This window comes from Priapulus caudatus, unplaced genomic scaffold (assembly GCF_000485595.1).
Source record: "Priapulus caudatus unplaced genomic scaffold, Priapulus_caudatus-5.0.1 Scaffold424, whole genome shotgun sequence".
Lineage (NCBI taxonomy): Eukaryota > Metazoa > Priapulida > Priapulimorpha > Priapulimorphida > Priapulidae > Priapulus > Priapulus caudatus.
In genome coordinates, this window is record NW_014577485.1 from 123942 (window position 1) to 130986 (window position 7045).

Sequence of the window (7045 nt, forward strand, 5' to 3'; positions counted from 1 at the left end):
TTGTCGTTTTAGCCATCTGTCAACACTGTAGTGACCTTCCCTCAGCAACGGTTTTCGAGGCACAACCTACGATCGGCGTCTGATGAATTCTCTTAGTACTGATCGATTTGAAATGCAAACCATGCTGAGCATTCTGCACACGGCACATGCTGACTCATAACTGACGATGCTAGCGACTTCAATGGTGCACCGAATTTCGCTAAGATGCCCACCAGGTGGCGACATGTTCATATTACATATGAAATATGCCAATTCTCCGCAAACTCTCACCTAATTTGTAACTGTAAATTTGTTGTGCGTTTTCTCTCACAATTATTTCTCACACGAATTTTAACGTGTACTGACAATGATCTGTTTTATTTACAATAGTATATATATATATATATATATATATATATATATATATATATATATAGAGATAGATAGATAGATAGATAGATAGATAAATAGATAGATAGATAGATAGATAGATAGATAGATAGATAGATAGATATCACAGCCATCAACCGGGACGTGGCACATGTGTGAAATTGCAGTATTTAAATACGGCGTCTTATTATAAATGTGAGCTTTTAAGATACCATTTCTATCCTGGAGAAATTATTACATATAAATAAATTACATATAGTTTTGAAAAGTCGTATCAATTCTTACCTAGCTACTCCACCTGTTTCTTCAGCGCTTCTGCCTCCTGACCCCCATGGCTCCTCGTTCTCCTGCTCGGCTCTCTAGCTCTTCTCTTACATCGTTTCCCGTCTATGTTTCGCGTTCACCATTTACCCTATACTTCCTCAGCCCATTCATCAACTTCGACTCTTCTCCATTCCACTTCTACTTCACTCTGCTTCATCGCCATTCTTTTGTTTTCTACTTCACAAACACTTCACTCCTCATCCACGCTCTTTCCACACTTTCCGCATCCATAGCATTCCTCCTCCTCTTCTCACTCCGTCTTACTCTCACTCCCTCTCTCTCTCTTTCTCGTCCTCTTTCTCATCCTGTCGCGTTAACTCGCCCTTGCTACATTGCCCTCTCTCTCTCTCTCTCTCTCTCTCTTTTTTCTTTCTCTCTCTCTCTCTCTCTCTCTCTCTCTCTCTCTCTCTCTCTCTCTTTTCTTTCTCTCGCTCTCTCTCTCGCTCTATTTCACTCTCTATCATTTCTTGATAAAAGCTTATAACCATACAGCAAACTGCGGATTAGGTCACGTACAGAGCCGTATATAGAGAGAGTTGCGATAACGCGCAATTAGAAACCATTTTGTGTCCAACTGGACTCGCACTCTTGTCGCTCAAGTACAGCGCTATATGGATACGCGGTAAAATTATGGAAGATGCCAGCCATTACAAAACAATATATCTCTATATACAGCTCTGGTCACGTATAGAGTCTCTTTATATAGAATTTCTATAATAAGGGACGCTAGGATGTGTACAACAGTAAGCCTCCGCAAATTGTTCATTGCACTATTTCGTCTCTAGAAAAGGCCTTTTTTGGCTCTTTTTTTCGCCGAAATTCAGCACTAGAGAGCAATAATTTGCATTATGCACGCAAGTTAGATGCCTCATAGACGTCTAAAAAACATTAGAAGTAAAATTGATCTTGTTGTGTAATTTTGCCATTCTAGCTAGTGGCGTAGCCATGGTCGCCGGTCGGCCATTTTTGTGTATGAAACGGGATCCGACTACTATTCGGAAATGCAGATGCGGAATAGAAATTCGCATCATAGAGCTGGCAAAAGTTTCGAGCGGAGCATAGAGCACGAATCTGTAGTTATTTAACATGAATAAAGTGTATGTTTTGTAAGCGCAGTAACAGCACCCAGCAGATATAAAACACATTCATGCATAATGTGATCTATTGTTCAGTGGCAGTGCGCGTCTAAAGAAATACCATAGATTATAATTTGCCGCGTCATGTCGGTGACTGCTGCGCGTGGCGCTAAACTGAATTCATTGTAAGAGTTCAATTAACGGTCCTCAGTGCACGTTACGTTTTTGTATTGTCGTGACTGCTGGCGCTGGGCAAAACTGAATTATGTAAGAGTTTTACATAAGTTCCTTAATAACAATTTATCTTTATGTCTGCATTACTAACAATTCATTTCTCTGTTCAGTGTTGCGGTTTCAGCGTTTACACAAATATGTAGAAACTTCTCTGTTAAGCTAGGTTTGCATTCTTGTCTATTCGTAGTGTGCGCTGTTGCTTCAGTATCTTCCATTTAATCGCGTAGTCCTAGGTTGTTGTCTTCAAGTTCCATATTGTTTACTAAGTCTGGTCGAGTTCCGTTTTGATTCCGTAGTAAAGGAATGCCTTATGGTTCGCGTAGTCTTGCTTTGAAGAACGGAGTGTTATCTGACCGTATGTTTTCTGTATGGTTTCGCTTTGTCACTGTTGCTCGGTTATTATTCTTAGCAAGACAGTTTTCACTCCAGGGGCACGTTAACGTCTTTCCGGCAGTTGCATTATTCTGTTGCTTACCGTTTCCGTGGGATCTGCAGTATTCTTCTGTTGTTTCCCGCCTATTATATTCTTAACGTCTGCATCAGTCTGTAGCGACGATGCTTAACAGGGGTGTTCTTATTGAAAATCTTGTGGAGTTTGTTTTCTGGATGGAGCACTTAGTTACGATTTCGTAAAATTCCTTGCCGAGCTTGTTGTTCACATAGTGGTTGTACCGAATGATTATTGGCGCGTCTGTTTCTTTTCCGGTTGCTGCTTGTGTTTTCTAGCGGAGGCTTGTTATTTATATGCGTGTCGTTAATGCTTGTGATCAACGGCTATAACTAAGGGAACAAACGATAATAACAACGAAATATATAGAGGGAAACACAGAAAGAATACTGCAGATCAACACGGAAACGGTATAACATCACAGAAATGGCAACTGGCCCGGAAAACGTAACGTGGCGAGGCTGAGGACCGTATGTGAAACTCTTACATGATTCAGTTTTAGCGTCCAGCGCGCAGCAGTCCCGACAATGACGCGTAATTAGTGTCTATGGCATTCTTTAGAACTGCGCACGCATGAACAATAGATCACATTATGCAGATGTGTTATATTGTCGCGGATGTTCTAAATAGATCACTCTGTATAAGGCAATATGAGTGGTGAGCTTTCGCCTCCACACGAAACAGTTCTGGATGCAATAAACAGAGTCAAAATTACTACATGTTCCGTATAACTTTATCTATATTTGCTCTACTCATGGTAGTATTGAGCCTCTCGACACACGAGTTCATAAACAACATGGGAATATCTATTATATATTATAATATATTATATATATATATATAGTATGTATATATAACTTAATTCAGTGCCTGTCGTTTTCAGTTTTTAGATGTTACAGATTTAGCTTATAGATATTGTTTATATACTCGTATAAAAAAAAATATATGATAATATTTCAATCCTCAAACTTTATTCAAATGTATACTATGGACACGATATTTACAAATAGAAGCATGTGATAGTGCGCGTGTTAATTGCGCATGTACAGCAAATCATGATAATTGTTACGTCATTGGCTTAAACTGTGAATGAATCATTTAAATACAACATATAAACTGGCCGTTAATGCACAACACAATCTGGTGTGTAATTAACTACGGGCTATATTATATTATTATTACTTAGTTCTTTTGCTGATATTTTATATTATTATGACTAGGAATGAAAGATCCGAAAAAGTATAATATATATATATAATATAATATAATATTATAGTATATATATATATATATATATTAAAATAAGCGATGCTTCTGTTTAGTATACGCATATATAATATATATATATATATATATATAATATATATATATATCGTACATTAACAGAAGCATCACTTATTTTAATCTTCAGCTTGCTGTAATGCCAGGTATATGTAAACCGTGGAGGAGTACCTAGCGTAGAAACAGGTGTTGAATTCTTTACCCATGAAATTATTCAAATTGAACGCCTGAACAAACGGGTCGTTGTGAAATCGATTGATATCGGCCTGTTGACTTAGCCGTACCAGACGTTGTCTCTCTGTCTAAGCACTGATAATGACACGACAGACAGACAGAGTAAATTGCTGGCGATCTGTGCAACGCACACATGCTGAGTAACAACCAGTGCTCGTTTTGCTCCAACGGCGGCGGAATGCTTCAGGAATTTTTTTTACCTCGCCATAAAACTCTCTCAGTGTGCGCTCGCGAGCACAGTATACACAATTACATGTAACAGACGTGTGATAAATACTGTAGCTACACACGGGGGCAACGTGCTATATAAGATCGCACTGCTTATTTACAGAGTCATTATATATTATGCGTGAGAGCCGTGACAGGTGGTGCGCGCGCATTAAAAGCGCCATTGCTTTCCGCTCCATACATAATCTCTCGTTAAGCGTGTTGGTATTGTCAGATCGTAGAGAGCATTCTTCAATGTACATCTTCTCTTCATATTAACAGAAACGAGTGCGACTTATACTATAGTAGAATATTAAAGTATAATTTCCATATAGCACAATGCACAATAGTACTGATCTTGTTAATTATTGCTGTTACTTATTCTAATTAGTATCATACATAATAATATTGGGGATTGAGTTGCTGACTCGTATAGGAACAGTTTTCCATGAGTTTGTGCTCTGCGCGCCGTAAATGTGAATTTTGAACTCCTATAATGAGGATATATATATATATTGAATTAGTGAGATGAGAAATATTACAGACGTGCATATATATATATATGATCAATTTAAACAGAAATTCATTTTTACAGCCAGGGGCGTGCAGTGTATGTAGCACTGTAGCCCGAGGCCTACACTTTTTTTGGCCAAGTTATCTTTTTTTTTAAACACCCATAATTCAAACCATAGCTTGCTGGACGTGTTTAAGGTCTAGGCAGGAAAAACTTATTGAAATGAACGTAGCAAGAATATGGCCTAAATTAGGTACCTATTCTTCTGTCATCTAGGCTGTCATTTCTTATCGCGTGCCGATTCATTCAACACTCTACCGCCGAAAACAGACTAGGATCCGATCTGTCAGTTTTTTAACATTTTAACTCGTTCGTAACACTTATTTTAACTCGTTTGTCGTTTTTTGGGTTTAAAGTGATATTGAATGAGGGGTCTCAAGTTAGCAAGAGGCCAGAACGAATGAACACTCGGGAAGGGCCGTTTCCGGCCATCTGGAGGGTTTGTAAACCAAAAATTTTCTGTGCGCTCGCGCAACCGATGGTGGCGCTCCGCTCAGATAGTCTGCCTACAACTTTGAAAATCTGGCTACGCCCCTGCCAGCCATATTGAACTACCATCTACATACAGTGAGTCGTGTAATCCAAACACTACCTTGTAACGATCTCTATAAATCATATATGCTATGGCGGTCAACTATATCGTCACTGACAGCTTACACGAATCGCCATCAAGAATTCGCCGAACGTCCGATGGAAAGTTGGTACTAGCCTGCATTTAATCAAACAATCTTAGCTTGATTGCTTTGCTCTCTCCCTCTCTTTCTCCTATCGCCGCTCGCGGTCTGCCAGGAGATTTTTGTTTCAGTAGAACGCTGCGCATTTTCAGCTGCATATTGAATGACCTATATGATTCGGATTGTTACCAGGACAACGGGGCTACCCGTGACAGCTCATCTATGATGTAGTTTAGATGCACCCGAGGCCAGACTCGCCAGCTGGCAAAAAATTACCACGCGTGAAGATTTCTACATAAAGTACCGCCTTCGCAAACATCGGTCATCTAAGTGCATACATCCACCCTCAAAGTCTACGACAAGGTAGATAAGACGACGCAATCTTCGATGGAACTGGAATTGGCGGTGCAACGTGATGCACGGCCCTTGTGCAAACGTGATGTACGTGCTCGTGCCGCAGGACAACCGGTCACCAGACGGAACCCGTCTATAGCCATTTCGACCATGTTTATTCTTTCCATCCAACATCGACACGCTATGGGCATATCATTAAAACACGGATACACACACAGCGCCTTTATGTGCATATACGTGTGCACAATGTCTAATCTCGTCGTACGCCTCGTTGGAGAACAATTGATCGTTGAAAAAACGTGGGCGTGTGGGCGTGATCGCCGATGGATGTGATTTTCGTGCTTTATGCATGCTATTCTCGGTTCTCTCTCCATCTTTATTTCTCATTCTCTCTCTCTTTCGCTCGGTCGCTCGCTCTGCACTTCTTTCAATCGCTCGCCTCGCTCTCACACACTCTCTCTCGCTCTCTCGCTCTCTGTCTCTCTGTGTCTATTATATCTATCTATCTCTCTCACCTCTCTCTCTCTTTTTCACCTGCTCTTTCTCTAACTTGATTACTCGTTGTTCTTGCTCTCCCGTGCTCTCTCCGTCTCCGTCTCGCTCGCTCTCTTCTCTTCCTTTCTTCGGGCACGCATTCTCTCTCGGCCGTTATCGCCCTCGCGCTTCCTTTCTTTTCACATCTTCTCTTCCATCTTTTCTTTTCTGAGACGTTTAATCTCTCCCTCTCTCTCGGCATCTTCTTTACTTATTTCTGCCTCCCTTTCTCACACCTCTTCCTCTTTCATTCTCTCGTTCTCTCTTTCTATCCCCCCTCTCTCTATCTCTCTCTCCCTTTCTTTCTTTTTCTATTCTACAAATATCTACTCGTCGCGTGATGTTATTAACATACACGATAAGCAATGTCTATTCGTTCGTTCAATGCCACAGCGTTGATGCGCCTAATTCACGGCATATCGGTGTCACGTCTTGCTATGTCCCTGCCGCTGTTATACACAGAAACACAACATCATCCCTCTCACTGTCACTGCACACCGTCGACTGATGTTCATGTCGGAAAAATATGTTCGCATTGCGTCGCTGCTACTCACAGCGGTAGTCGTTGGCGTCTCGAGGCTGGAAGTGCTTATACTGGTTGATCATGATACATGGCGTGTATACGGGAAAACACTTTCTCTTTACGAAAAGATACGAATTAAATTATGTATTAAATCAATGATGCCGTATATATATAATATATATATATATAATATACTATATATATATATATATA